This window comes from Heterocephalus glaber, unplaced genomic scaffold, assembly GCF_053883595.1.
Source record: "Heterocephalus glaber isolate CG9 unplaced genomic scaffold, H.glaber_assembly_v1.0 deba00001608, whole genome shotgun sequence".
Classification (NCBI taxonomy): Eukaryota; Metazoa; Chordata; class Mammalia; order Rodentia; family Bathyergidae; genus Heterocephalus; species Heterocephalus glaber.
Window position 1 is genome coordinate 30,400,609 of NW_028258379.1, and position 16,049 is coordinate 30,416,657.

General features: G+C 39.6%; 1 pseudogene; it reads right to left on the reverse strand.

Moving 5' to 3' along the window:
• Positions 1-1,049: 1,049 nt before the first annotated feature.
• LOC101710860 (citrate synthase, mitochondrial pseudogene) lies at positions 1,050-4,988 on the reverse strand (annotated as a pseudogene).
• Positions 4,989-16,049: the final 11,061 nt, after the last annotated feature.

Sequence of the window (16,049 nt, forward strand, 5' to 3'; positions counted from 1 at the left end):
TTAACGTCTAGTGATTGGGAAAGAGCACAGATCAGACAGGTCCCTCTTAGGGCCCAGGAGAGGAAGGTCCAGAGCACCTCAGCTTGAGGCAGAGCAAGTCTGGAAGGAGGTACTGAAGTAGTGGGAAACTGAACACTTCCAGACCTTAATTTCAATGTGATAATTTAAAAAAGGAAAATCAAATCATACATAAGATGCCAGTCATAACAAATGCCATGTCTTCATGGTCACTTGGTAGCATAAGAAAAAACTGCCAAAGCATGTGCAGCTAAGCAGTAGGCTTTGCTAGGACATGTCTATGTGCATGGGAGAGATGTCTATGTGCATGGGAGAGGGCTTGGTGCACATGATAATCCAAAATGATTTCTATGGAAACAGAAGGGGCAGAGTTCTGGTTTGTTGGCCTAGAGGGCTGGGCCAGGTAGAAGGAAAAGCTCCCGAGCGACTGCAGATTGTCTGCAACTTGCTTTGACCCAGGGAAGGACGAGCTAGATTCTCACTCTAGAGATGGTGGTGGCCCAGGCTAACCCATGTCACATGCACTAATCCTGGTCACCCTACGGCTGGTAGGCAGGGGAAGAGAGCTGGTCAGGAAAGAAGGGGTTACTTTTCATCTTCTAAAGTCTTAATGTATATTTTAACTTCAAATATATTTTTTGTGCCTCAGATACAAACAGAAATATACTATAATTTTTGTTAAGCTTCCTTATCTTCTGCTAGTCAGTTTCCCTCCAGTCTCTAGTTTTTGCCCTGATTTGGCATCCACAAACTTCATCTGTGCTCTTTACAGATGCACCTGTGCATCTGTGCCCATGGACTCAGGCCTTTCTAGGGGGAAGCCTGAGGCCCAGCTCCAGGCTCGCACACCCAATGGCCATGGAGCTCCAATAGATCGTGTAATAATAACTCATCTCCATCATACCATGCTATGGCGCAGTACCCCTCTGCGACCATCTATGTTGGACCAAGGATTCTTGGCCTTGCCCTACTGTAAGATGGTATTGGGCACAATCTTTTTTTTTTTTTTTTTGTGGTACCAGGGATTGAACTCAGGACCTTGCACTTGCGAGGCAGGTGTGGTGCCACTGAGCTAAATCTCCAGCCCTGGGCACAATCTTGTACAGTTGAGCAACCAACTTAACCATAGGGTCATTGGGCAGGAGTTTCAGAGCAAGCTCTTGCTGACAGGAATATTGTGGATCAGTCTTCCTTAGTACTGCATGGCCATAGCTTGGAACAAGCCATCTTGAATGTGTTCCAGATGTGGTGCTGTAACTGCTCATCTGACACATCTTTGACAACTTCCTTCTGTAGTTGTTTTAGCCAGACAAGCACTTCCTAATTCACTGGTCCATGTAGAGGCCCTGACAGCCTATTCATGGCTGCTGCAAATGATAGGTAAGGGTCTGAATGGGCACTGTCTACCAAGTGGCTGATATGGGCCCTTAGATGTCCACCTTCTTGGCCACTGTGGATGGTGAGGTATAAGTGCATTTGTTCAGTGAACTGAGCATCAGTATAGCCTCAAGTGTTGGTGAAATTGTGGAACCAGTCCAGCTTAGAGTCAATGACCCTGATACTGTTGCCCTCAATGTAAAGATTCTGACAGGTCTTTGTTGCAACACAAGGTAGCTTTGCAGTCAGATCCATACAATCTTCATAATCAACTCCCAGTACGTGGTTCAGTTGATAACCTCCATATGCGCCCAGAAGTCACTTTCATTGCTGAGGGCTGTGATGGCTACACTTAGCTGAGTGATGGGATACACATTGGTAGGAAAGTTGCCCAGCATAGTGACCACAGGACAAGGTAGAGCTGCCCTCTTTGCCCATTCTTTTGAAAGCCAAGATACCTGTCCCTCTGTTGGCATTTGTCCAGCTATCAGCAGACAAAATAAGCTTTCAGGCAGGGGTTCTTCCCTTCCCTTAGCCTTTGTGCAGTAAGGGGCTGCTGCGGGCCGAGCCTGAAGATGGCTCTTTGCCTAATCTGTTTGACTAAGATTGTAGATCCTGGATGGCACAGCCCCAGGAGACAGTTACATATGTATCCTTGTCCCTTTTCTGCACATGCCCCAATCGCAAGACAATCAGGCCATGTGGGCCACATAGCACTAGTTACCCTGCCTTCCTACACTATAAATAAAGAGTGCACTGGACGCTAGGTGGCCATTAGCTCATCAGGCCATGGTCCCACCTGGTCCCAGCTATAGAGCTTAATCTTGGTATGTAACTTTCTTGTTTTTTTTTTCCAATTTTGTCTTCATCTCCCACCACTCTCCCCAGCTTTGGACCCTATACTGTGTGGGTTGCGGCAATGGGCATTAAACCCAGGGCCTTCACACTGACCTACATCCCCACCCTTTTTTAAAGAATTTTTGTTTTGAGACCAGGTCTCACTAAATTGCTGTGTTACCCAGGCTGGGCCTGAACTTTCTGTTCTCCTGCTTCAGCTTCCCAGAGTGCTGGAATTACATGCACCACCATGCCTGGAAAAAAGAACTACTTTCGGTGTATAATCAAGAGGAATTGGACACTAAGTAAGCATGGGGGGGAGCAGTCATGGTTGACCCAGGTTTCTAGGTCACATGACAGTAAGACAGTAGGAAAGGGATTTCAGGTGAAAATTGGATAGAAATGTGCATAGTTTACAAAATAAAAATATGAAATCAATTTTAATTAAAGGAATTGAAGCAATTATTTGCCTTTTTAACTAAGTGTAGTACAGTCAACTCTTTCTGTTCTGGATTATTTGCAGTACCAAAGTTCGTTAGTGGGGCAAAGAGCAAAGTATCAGATTCAGATTGTGTTTTATCATGTTTTGTTCTGTTATATCGTTTTAGATGTCTCTCTCTCTCTTTTTGTTTTGGTACCAGGGATCGAACTTGGGTCCTTGCACTTGCGCAGCAGGCAGCAAAACCACTGAGCTAAATCCCCGCCCCCTATCATGTATCATGTTTTGTTCTTTATACTCCTAAATTTCCTTTCTCTCTCTCTCTTTCTATTTTTAAATTTTTTGATACAAAGTTTCATTATATAGTTCACGCTGGTCTTGAACTCACTATGTGCCCTAGGCTGGTCTCAAATTCATGGCAATCCTCCTGCCTCAGCCTCCTGAGTGCTGGAATCACAGGTGTGCACCACCGTGGGCAGCCTTCTCTTCTCTTCTTTTCTCCTCTCCTCTCCTTTCTTCTCTCCTCTTCTCTCCTCCCCTGGACTTCCCCTCCCCCTCTCTTCCCCTTCCCTCCCCTTCCTTCCTTCCTTCCTTCCTTCCTTTCTTTCCCTATTTCTGGTAGTACTGGAGATTGGACTCAGGCCTTTCATTGAACTACATCCTCATCCCTTCTTTTTTTTTTTTCTTTTTGGTACCGGGGATCGAACTCTGGTCCTTGTGCTTGCACAGCAGGTGGTGAAACCACTGAGCTAAATCCCCTGCCCTCCTCATCCCTTCTTTGAGACAGTGTTTTACTAAGATTCCAGGCTGGGCTTGAAGTTGCAATTCAGAGTGCTGGGATTATAGGTGTGTGCTCATGCCCCACTTATTCCTAAATATCTTTTTTCTTATTAATAAATTTTATTTTATTTTTATCCCATTCCCTCTTCAAGCCCCCTCCCCTCCCTATGTACAAAAGCTTTGTTTCCATTTTTCCTTCTCTTTTCACTTTTTTCTTGTCCCTTCCTTCTTCCCTCCCTCCCTCTTCCCTTATTCCCCTTCCCATCTGAACACTTTCTTCCCATTTCCCAACATTCATTATACATCTCAGTCCTTATTTCCACATTGTTTCTCATACCAGAGAAACAATGTGGTATTTAAACAAGTGTGTCCGATTTATTTCACTTAAGAGTATGGTCTCAAGGTCCATCCATTTAGCTATAAATGTCTGAAGTTCATCCTTCTTTATGACAGATTAGTACTCCATTGTATAAAAAAAAATATATATATATATATTTTTTGGTACCTGGGATTGAACTCGGGTCCTTGTGCTTGCGCAGCAGGCGATGAAACCACTGAGCTAAATCCCCGGCCCCTAGTTTCAGTTTTTTGAGAAATCTCCAGACTGATTTCCACAGTGGTTGCACCAGTCTACACTCCCACCAGCAGTGGAGCAGGGTTCCTCTTTCCCCACAGCCCCACCAGCATTTGTTATTGGTTGATTTCATGAGAGCAGCCGTTCTTTCTGGAGTGAGGTGGAATCTCAGCGTTGTTTTCATTTGCATCTCTCCAATGACCAGTGATGTTGAACATTTTTTATACATTTATTTGCTGTTTTTAATTCATTATCTGAAAGTGATTTTTTTTATTTCTGACGCCTATTTTTGCATTGGGTCTTTAAATTTGGGGGGTTGTCTGATTTTTTTGAGTTCTTTATATATTCTAGGTAATAGTCCTTTATCTGAATAGCTGGTAAAAAGTTTTTCCCACTCTGTGGGTTGTCTGTTCACTCTGTTGGTGGTTTCTCTTGCTGTGCAAAAGCTTTTTAATAAGATGAAGTCCCAGTTGTTGATTCTTTGTAGTATTTCCTGTGTGGTCTGGGTTTTGTTCATGAAGTCTTTGCCTACTCCTATGTCCTCAAGCATTGTACCTATTCTCTCTTCCAGCAGATTTAGTGTTTCTGTTTTAATATTTAGATCTTCGATCCATTTTGATTTTAGGTCAGTGCATGTTGAAGATATGGGTCTAGTTTCAATCTTTGGTGTGTGGAAAGCCAGTTTTCCCAGCACCATTTATTAAAGAGGCTATCTTTCTTCCAGTGAAGGTGTTTGGCTTCTTTGTCAAAGATAAATTCCTAAATATCTTGACATTTAAGGTACAAGAGTTATGTTTATCAGGTGAGTCTAAAGTCCATCTTAAATTATGAAGAGTATCATGCTTATACAAAATATACAAACATATCACACAGTTTATTGAATAGTAATAGAATGAATTGGCATCTAAAAAGGCCATTAGCAGTCAGTGTCTTAGAAGTACCCTGCGTTACCTTCCTCCTCATCTTCCCTCACAATGTATGAATTTCTAAAGAACATGCTATTTATAAGAGGCACTGTTAGCTGTGTAAAGAAAGGCCAGTGCCATTAAAAAAAAGGCTCAGTCGCTGCATTGAGTGAATGTTTGTGTCTCCTCCAGTTTCTTATGCTGCAACTTGAATTCCAAGGTGATGGTATTTGGAGATGGAACCTTGGGAGGTGATTAAGTGTGGGGTTAGCGCCTTTATAAGAGGAGAAAAGCAAATTTGCTTCCTCTCACTTGTCCCCTGCCAGGTGAGGATACAGCGAGGATTTGGCCACCTGCACCAGAGTGGACTTTGATCTTGAACTTCCTAACCTTCACAATGGTGAGCAATAAATGCTAGGTGTTTACCCTTCCAGAGTGCATTTTCTTTGTTGTGGCAACCAGAACACAGTGATATTCAGGGTGTGGGTCACGTCTGAACTCAGCTTTCCTGAGAGTTCATAAAGGTCCATGTGGGGTCAAAGGGTGATGCTGTGAGGAAGTCCTGGGGCACAAGGGGTTCTCACTCTGGGGACACCTGGCAGGGCTAATCATAGGCTATATCCTGCTGCTTCTCATACATGTGGTCAGGGGAAGCGGCTGCTTTGTGCTTTTTGTTTTGTTTTGAAACAAGATCTCACTATGTGTGTAGCTCAGGCTGATTTTGAAATTTCTTTGTAGCCCAGACTGGCCTTGAGCTTGCTGTGATCCTCCTGCTTCAGCCTCCCCAGTGCTGGGATTACAGTGCTTTGTGTTTTTTACTTTCAGGAGGTGTTCCCCACTTTTCTTTCCTAACCCATCTATTGGATTTTTTTTCATTTTTCTTATACTTTTATTTTCTAAGACCTCTCTTTTATTCTCTAGCATTCCATCTTTGTTTCATGGGGGCCACATCTTCTGTCTTTGAGACTATTGATAGGTTTTTAGGCATTTTCTTTTCTAAGAATAAATCCAATTTGCTCCAATTTGTTTTCTTCCTGTTTGTGGCTTTGGTATCTATATTCCATGTTACTGGCTTTTCTGTTGGTGATTCTTGGCTCATGCTTCAGAATAGGGCTCTAAAATGCTGCTTGGAAAACTCTGCGAATGGGCTGAATTGATCAGCTATGGATATATTGTGCAGTGAGCTGGGCAGACCACTTTGCTGAGAAACACAGTGTGTTAGTCAGCTTTCCCATCCCTGGGGCAAATATCTGACCCCCAGAACTTGAAGGAGGAGAGGTTTATTTTGCTCATGGTTTCAGCAGACTCACTTCATAATTAGCTGGCTTCAAGGCAGATACATCATGGTTAAGGTTGAAGCTGCTCATATCATGGCGGCCAGGAAGCAGAGCAGGAGAAAACCTTCAGGACCCACCCAGACACATGTAGAGGTGTGCTTTACTAATTACTTGGGCAGATCTCAAGCCAATCAAGTTGACAATCCAGTTTAACTGTCACACTCAGTGCTTCAGCATCTTTAAAGTTTTTTTCCTTTATGATCAAATTCTGCAGAGGGAAGTCTGGTAATTGCATGTCTAGGAAAGGGGGAAAATCTTCTCAGCGACCCTAAAATTCAATTGAAAAGGACAGGATATGGAAAATGGGATAGGCACAGGAATTATCGATGGAGGATTGCAATTACACTTGCTTTTTCAGTTTTGCATATCCCCCCTAGGGTTATGTACTTACAAATTGTCAGCCTCTTTCTGCTTCCTCTGCTAGTTGTTTGGCTAGTGCTAGCTCTGCTTACCAACTCACAGGTTGGTAAATGTGGTGGTCATGAGAATATGCCTTACAGACTTCTTTCTTGGGACACAATTGATTAAAAAAGCTGCTGGCTGTGAAATTCATCACAGCTCTCATGCCACGCTTCCCATAGGCTGCTCTCTGCCAGGGACTGTGTGTGGTAAGACACCAGGGCAGACATTTCTGGGAGACATGCTTTCCTTTATAGGATGACTTTGGCTCAGAGACTCTCTTACTGGCTTTGCTAAAACTCCCTTGCAGTGTGGCCCAGGACCCTTCCACTGAAACTCCTTTCCCTCTGTCCTTCACTCAGGGTTGGAAAGTGGCCAACTGATGCCTCACCCAGCCATCTTGACTCTCTATTTCTTCTCAGACAGGCATTTCCCCCAGTAAAATGTTTGCATATTTATTTATTTTTGGTACCAGGGATTGAACTCAGGACCTTGCACTTGCAAGGCAGGCGTGGTGCCACTGAGCTAAATCCCTGGCCTAATCTTTTCATATTTAATCCTATGTTGGTGTCTGCCTTTTTTGGGACCTACATTAATTTGGCAAGGTAGGGGTGAATTTAGTTCTTAGATGCAGTAAGTGCTTTTGCCCACTGTGGTTGTGCACTCCTGTAATCCCAGCACTCTGGGAGACTGAGGCAGGAGGATTGCTATGAGTTCAAGGCCAGCCTGAACTACATAGCAAGACTCTGTCTCAAAAAACCACCCCCCAAACAAAACAAAATGAAGTAAGTGCCTTTATTTTTTCAGTGCTGGAACTTGAATCCAGGGCCTTTGCCCTGAGCTACATCCTCAGCATTTTTTTTTTTTTTTGCTTGAGCCTACAAATTTGAGGTCAATCTGAGTAACATAGCCAGACCCCATCTAAAAAAATTTTGTATCATCCTCCTATACAGTATAACAACAGATTTATATTTTAAAAGATTGTAGATCCAATATGACAATTTTGCTATCTACCAAGTGTTTAGTATTGGAAGTTTACTTGTACTAGATCATTTGAAACCTAGAAATCTCACAAATAGTCTTAAAAACTCTAATATGTAATTTAAAAAAATTTTAGAATTACAAGCATGTAATTTTACTTGGGTACCCTTCATCTTCTGTGTTTATAGTAGAGAGCAGCAACTAATGGAACACCTGCTTAAAAGATCCACAAGTTAATAATCTACATGACAGGGCAGGGCACTTTACTAATTGTAAAGTATTATCCTTCCTTTCTTTTTTTTTTTGTGGTGCTAGAGATCTAACACAGGGCCTCATGCATGCTACGTAAGCACTCTACCACTGAGCTAATTCTTCTTTCTTCTCAGTGTCTCATTATCATTATTTTTTTTTTGGTTCTGGGGATCGAACTCAGGTCCTTCCGCTTGCAAGTCAGGCGGCGGAACCACTGAGCTAGATCCCCAGCACTCAGTGTCTCATTCTTAAATCCTCCCTGTCCTATTTTATCACATGGAAAGTGAGAGTGAGAACAAATTATATATGCACTGTATTCTATTCAAAAATATGTAAGACAGACTGCATGGAAACTGGGCATATTGTCTCTGAAATGTTAGCAATGATTTCTGTAGGGAGAGTTGGCTAAACCATTTAGCATATATTGAGAACCTTTCCTATTAAAGATTGCAAGAATGAGTCAAATATTAGTTCCTAATCTCAGAACTTTTTATTTGATCAATTAGTCAAAATATAAGCTTACTGAAATTTCAAGTTTATAATCATTTCAAAAAGATCATTGAATCTTAAAATATTTTGGCACCAAAAAGCTCTTTATACAATTTTCTGTTGCATTTCCTGTCTGAGCCAGAAGATGGGGATGTTTCTCATTGAAATGGTCATTCCTCATACGGATGCCTTCCTCCAGCTTCAAAATGGCATTTACATTTTGAGGTTTTGTTTGTTTTTGATATGAGGTCTTGTTATGTAGCCCAGGATGGCCTTGAACTTGCTAGGTATCCCAGGCTCGCCCTCAAACTTTCAATCCTGTCTCAGCTTCCCAAGTGCTGGGATTATAGGTATGCACCACCATGCCTGGTTTTACTTTTTGAGTTTTAAGACATTAAATAATGTAACAAATACTAAAAGAATATTAACTAATTTGATAAGTTATATGTGAAAATGCTTCACAAAGAGCTGCATCTTTAAAAAACATTCAAAATTAATACATTTTCTAAATGTGAAGGATATAAAGAATAGAGTTTATAGTTTAATGCACTGTTGGACCACTACTGCCAGCTGAAAAATTCTTATTTTTATTTTTAATTTTGATACAGAGTCTTGCTATGTTGTCCAGGCTGGGCTTGAACTTGTGATCCTCCTGCCTTAACCTCCCAGAGTGCTAGGATTACAGCCACCACATCTGGCTCTAACATTTTAATAACTGACATTTCTTTTTCTTTCTTTTTTTTTTTTTGGTACTGGGGATTGAACTCGAGTCCTTGTGCTTCTGCAGCAGGCAGTGAAACCACTGAGCTAAATCCCCAGCTCATAATTGACATTTCTTCATGTTTAACCTCTAAGGTCTCTTGAAAGGAGAAACTTTTTAATTCTGTGATTGGATTAGCAAACTACCAAATCAAGGGTCAAATTTAGTTTGTTGACCTATGGAGTTGGCCTGCATAGTTAAACATTTGGGAAATTTTTCATTAAAATCTGAATTTCTGTCTTCCCTTTAGGTATCGGGAAATCTGGCCATGTTGCTGGCAGAGGATAACACTGGGCCGATGACAGAGAATAGAAACGAGCTTAAGGTAGCACATGCTTTCTCGACTTTGCCGCTGTCTCCCAGGCTGTCATGCTTCATTATTTTCCTTCTTTAGTGATGCCTGGTCTCTGCAGGCCCCTATATTTCTGACTACTCTAAGAAACAGCAAGTCCCTTGCTGCTAAGATTGGCATGCCGGATAAGCCATGAGAATACTTCTTTCCTTTTTTAAAAAAAATTAGTGAATGTTTGCAATACATAATGAATACATTATGTGGGGAGTTGGTACATATTCATCATATATGGCATCGTAGTCCTTTTTACTTCCTCTTTCTCTTTCCTTCCCTTTTCTCCTTTTCCCCAGATCCCCTTCACATCTGCAAAAGGTCTATTTCCCTGTTTCCTATCATCCTTTTTTTAAAAAAATTTCTTGCTTATTTGTTTACTTACTTATTTGAGACAGGTTCTCCCTAGGTAGCCCAGGGTGGCCTCAAACTCACAACAATCCTGCCTCAGCCTCTCAAGTACTGGGATTATGGGCATGCACCACTCTGCTTGGCTGCTCTTTATTTATACTTTGGGTTTCTCATGTAAGAGAAACTGATAATTAACCTCCTATGACTTATTTATTTTGCTTATCATTATGATCTCAAGGTGCATCTATGTTCCTATAAATGATTCAAATTTATCCTTCTTCATGGCTGAGTAGCACTCCATTGTGTATATATGCCACATTTTCTTTATCCATTCATCTGTTGATGGACATATAGGGTATTTCCAAGGTGTAGCTCTTATGAGTTGTGCTGCTATAAATATTAGTATGCATGTATCTCTGTAATATGATGTCTTTAACTCTTTTGGGAAGATATCCAGAAAAGGTATAGCTGGGTTGAACAGAATTTCTATTTTTAGTTTTTTGAGGAATCACTAATTTTCATAGTACTAGTTTACCTTCCTACCAATGATATAGAAGGGTTGATAGCCATTCTTTCTGGAGTAAGATAGAATTTCAGTGTTGTTTCAATTTGCATTTCTCTAATGGCCAAGATGCTGAATATTTTCTCCTGTACTTATTGGTTATTTGTACTTCTTCTGTGAAGTATCCATTTCAATTGCATGATTTTGGATTGGATCTTTTGTTTTGGGGTGAGGTCTAAGCTTTTGAGTTCTTTATATATTCTATATCTTAGTCCTCTGTCCAAGACCACACTTTTTTTCCCCATTCTGTAAATTATCTCTTCAGTTGGTTGTTTCATTTGCTGTGCAGAAGCCTTTGAATTTGATATAATCCCATTTGTTGATTTTTCTTATTTCTTGTGCAATTGGAGTTCTGTTCAGAAAGTCCTTTCTTTTCTTTTTTTTTTTTTTTGGTACCTGAGATCGAACTCGGGTCCTTGCGCTTGCTCAGCAGGCGGCGAAACCACTGAGCTAAATCCCTGGCCCCAGAAAGTCCTTTCTATGCTTATGTCTTCAAGAATTTTACCTTGTTTATTTGCCAGAAGATTCAGTGTTTCTGTTTTAATATCTAGATCTTTGATCCATTTTGATTTTATTTTAGTGCATGGTGAGAGAAATCAGTCTGGATTCATTCTTGTGCACAAAGATAACAAGCTCTCCCAGCACCCTTTGCTAAAGAGGCAGTCTTTCCCCTCAAGGTATGATTTTTGGCCCCTTTGTCAAAGATTAGATGGCTGAATGTGCCTGCGGCAGTTTCTGCATCCTCTGTTTTGTTCCAATGATCTGCATATCTGTTTTTGTGCCAGTACCATGTTTTTATCACTGTAGCTTGGTAATGCCTCCTGCTTTCCTCTTGTTGCCTCAGATTGTTTTTGCTATTCTAGATCTCTTATGGTTCCATATGAATTTTTGGATTGTTTTCTCTAGTTCTGTGAGGAATGTTGTTGGCATTTTGATCAAGATTGCATTAAATCTATATATGGGGCTGGGGATTTAGCTCAGTGGTTCCAGCTTTGGCTCGCAAAGCACAAGGTCCGGAGTTCAATCCCCAGTACCCCCCCAAAAAGTCTATGTATCAGTTTTGTTAATATGACCATTTTGACAATATTAGTTTTGTCTATCCAGGAACAGAGGATGTCCTTCTGTTTTCCGATGTCTCCTTCAATCTCTTTTTTGGAGTACTGAGCTTTGTATTATAGAAGTCTTTCACTTCCCTGATTAGGTTAATTCCAAAGTATTTAATTTTTTGACACTTTTTTTTTTTTTTGAGACAGGGTCTCACTATGTAGTTCAGGCTGGCCTTGAACTCAGTATGTATCCCAGGCTAGACTCAAACTCATGGCAATCCTCTTGCCTTAGCCTGCTGAGTGCTGGGACTAAAGGTGTGTGCCACCATGTCTAGAACTGATACTATTTTGAATGGGGTTGCTTTCATAATTTATTTTTTAGTGAGTTAATTTTTGGCCCCCACAGATGCTATGGATTTTTGTGTGTTGATTTTGTATCCTGCTATGTTGTTAAATTTGTTTATGAGTTCTAGAAGTGTTTTGTTGGAGTTTTTGAGTCTATGTAAAGGATCATGTCATCTATGAGCAAGGATAGTCTGACTTCTTCCCTTCTTATATGTATCCCTTTTATTTCTTTCTCTTGCCTGATTGCTCTGGCAGAAGTTTCAAATACTATATTGAATAGGAGAGTGGACACTCTTGTATTGTTTCTGATTTTATAGGAAAAACTTTCAGTTTTTTGTCATTTAATGTGATGCTGACAGTGGGTTTTATAAATGGTTTTTATTAGTTTGAGTTAAGTTCCTTCTATACTTATTTCCATATGGATTTTTCTCATGAATGAATGTTGGTTTTTGTCAAAGGCTTTTCCTACATCTACTGAGATGATCATGTGATTTTTTTGTCCCTGCTTCTGTTTAAGTGATGTATTGCATTTATTGTTTTATGTGTATTGAACCATTCTTGCATCCCTAGGATGAATTCAACCTGGTCAAGGAAGTTTTAAATGATCTGTTGTATTGTTTGCCCATATCTTGTTGAGGATTTTTGCATCTAAGTTCAATAAGGAGACTGGCCTTTAGTTTTCTTTTTTGTGTTAACTATGATTTTAGAATCAGTGTAATGCTAGCATCTAGGAATGAGTTTGGCAGTATGCTTTCACTTTTAATTTTAATTTAAGAGTTTGAGGACTATTGGCACTAGAGTTTCCTTGAAGTTCTGGTAGAATTCTGTGGTGAATTCATCAAGTCCTGAGCTTTTTCTTTTTTATTACTGTTTCTATTTTGTTGCTATTTATCTATTCGGAGTTTTTTATAATCTTGGTTCCAGAAGTTTTTTTTTTCTAACTTTTTGGAACCCAGATTGGGTTCCAAATGTTCCTAAGAATGTAAAAAGAATGAAAATTTCTCTGGGTTATGTGATCTGTATTACTTTTGAGCTTCTTTAATCCTTCCATTAATTAATATATTTACTTATCTATGTCTTTATTTCATTTGCTTATATATATTTATTTTTTTGCTAATGACATTAGAAAATTTCCCTGAAATGAATAAAATTAAACAAAAGTAGTCTAAAGTCTTTATCAAGGTCATTTCTTTCTACAATGATTTTTTTAAAAAAAATATTGAACTCTGGAGGCAATTTGCCTGGCAGGCAAATTACCCAATAAAGAATTTACTAGCAGCAGTTACTTCCAAACATTACCCAATAATTTTTTTTTCAGTACTAGGGATCAAACTCAGGACATTGAACATGCTAGTAAGCATACTACCACTGAACTACATCTGCAAGCCTCACCCAGTAATTTTTATTTTAAGAGCGTTTGTATTTCCAACTAATCCTGGAATAAATGGTACATGCAGCCCACCAGCAGCTGCTACGGAACCAAGAACAATTGCTAACATTCACCTGGTATGATAATGGGGAAAAAGTTAGCATTATACTCAGTGGCAACATCCTTGAATAGAGGACGTAAACTGGCAGCCTTTTACAGAATCTGGCCTGCACACTGTATTTCAACATTTGAAATTAGTTGCAAACACTGAAGATTGCAATGCTTGGTAAGGAAGTTTCTACAAGGGGCCCCTCCAGAACATTTGGCTGATTAAATAATGTGCCTGGGCCTCATAGGCACTTGAGTTTGTGACCTATGTCCTGTGTCTCTCTCCCTAGGTTTTTCGCAACTCAGACATATTACAGAGCCTCATTTTAACCTTTTTTTTTAAACTATTGTTTTTATAATATTGATACTATATCAAGGTATAAAAATACAAGAAGTATCTGTTGGAAATGTCGAGACTAAAATGTGATATTACTGTATAGGTATAAAATACAAAAAAATCAGTAAACTACTAGATACTAATCAGAAGATGTTAGCAGTAGTTTTAGTTTCCAGCTCAAAAACTGATAATTAGGTGAGGTGATAGATATTCTAATTTAATTGTAGCAGCCACTTCACATTATACATATATATCAAATAATCCCATTGAATACCTTAAACTTATAGTGTTTTATTTGTAAATTATAAATCTATAAATCTGGAAAAATAAAAGATTTATTTATTATGAGGGCTGGGGCTTTAGCTCAGTTATTCTGTTGCCTGCCTTGCAAGTGCAAGGTCCCAAGTTCGATCCCTGGTACCAAAAAAAAAAAAAGATTTATTTATTTGTGAGTAAGATACCTGGATAGCTGTTAATAAAGCTCAAGTAATTCAATATGAAAAGCATAATCATTTCTCTTTCACTTCATTTTTTAAAAAATGTGCACTAAAACCAGGCATGGTGCAATGTGTATATAATCTCAGCACTCTGGGAAGCTGAGGCAGGGGGAGTACAAGTTTGGGCCCTGTCTGGGCAACTAAGTGACTTAGTGCGATCTTGTCTCAAAATAAAAAATAAAAAAAGGGACTGAGGATGTAGCTCAGTGCTAAGGCCCTGAGTTCAATCTTCAGTATTACAAAAAAACAAAAAACAAAACCAAAAAAACCCACCCCTCCAAAAAATAACAGTGCATAAATCACTTTTTTTTTTTTGGTACTGGGGATCAAACTCTGGTCCTTGAGCTTGTGAGGCAGGTGGTGGAACCACTGAGCTAAATCCCCAGCTGCATAAGTCACTTTTTATCATGTGTGTTAGTGATCTTTTATAAGGTTGCAGCAAATACTGAATTAGCAAAGATTGATTAATTGATTCTAGAAAAAATACACGGTTAGGATCCTCCACTTGCCACATGAATTAATTTATTTAGTACTGGGGATTTAACACAGAACCTTTGGTGAGCTACATCCCAGCCTTTTATATTTTGAGACAAGGTTTCAATAACTTGCTCTGGCAAGACTCAAACTTGTGATTCTCCTGCCTCAGTCTCCCAAGTACTGGGATTACAGGTGTATGCCACAAAGCTGGGCTGGTCAATTTATTTTTTTATAAATTGATTAATACATAACCTTGTTTTATGTATGTTTCTGTTTAAAGACATCTTATTTAATATGTATTGTTGATTTATTAACAACGAATTCCCTGCCAACAGCACTACATATGTCATGCCCGAATGATTTATCTAACCCATATATTTTTTGTAAGGCACATCATGGCTGTCTTACACTTAGAAACACTAAGGCAGCGCTTCAGCACTATGCTGGGGGATCATCTTAAACAGTGAAATCAAATAAAAAACCACAATGACGTAAAAACATGGCACTCAATAGACCTTGAGAAGGACATGCACAAGTACTTCCAGTGTTAGAGCTGGAAAAGGAAAGCAGAGGGGCTTGTTTGATGTTAGCTGGGAACATGCCCAGTGGGTGAGTCAAATTCTCACCATTCTGAGGATGCATTTGTCCAAGAATGACAGCAAGGCACTGCTGAGTGTTAATTTAGGGATTATAAATACATTTTAGTGATTAAGCAGATATGTAATCACAGAATCAATCAATAATGAAGATTGGCTGTATGCAAAGTTACAAAAACACAATTGTACAAAAATACATATATATTTTAAAATATAGGTTTTTTTTTTTTTTAGCTTTTCGGTTGTTTTCACTTCCCATTCTCCTTAATCTCTTCTATTACAGCTTCCCCTACTTCCCCACCTCCCAGGCCAATAAAATATGTGGACAATTTAATTGACAGAATTCCATCATTTCCTATGCTTAATGATATAGAAAAGCCACATGCATATATAGTTTTATAAAACTAAAATCATATCAAACACTTTGTTATGGTTTGTGTCTAGATGTCCCCCCAAAGCCTCATGTGGTCATAAGCTATTTTGGAGGTGGCTAAATCTAGAGTGTGTGATTGATTCGTGATGGGGCTAGGCCCAAGGGCACTAGGATTAAGGGTATGAGTGCTAAAGGGGCAGGAATATCCTGTTGAGCCCTTCTTGTTGCCTTTGTTACCTTCTGGCCATAATGAACTGTTTCTCCTCTGGAAGGCTTATTTGCCACAACACACTGCCTTGGATTATGGACTGAAAACTCTTCAGACTGTGAGCTAAACAAACCCTTTCTCCTTTAACTTTGGGGGGAGGGTATTTTGTCTCAGCAACAAGAGAAAAGTAACTAAGACATACTCCTTGCCACCTTACTTTTCTTTGTTGTTGTTGTTGTTGTTGTTGTTGTTGTTTTTTAGACAAGGTCTCCCTATGTAGTTCAGGCTG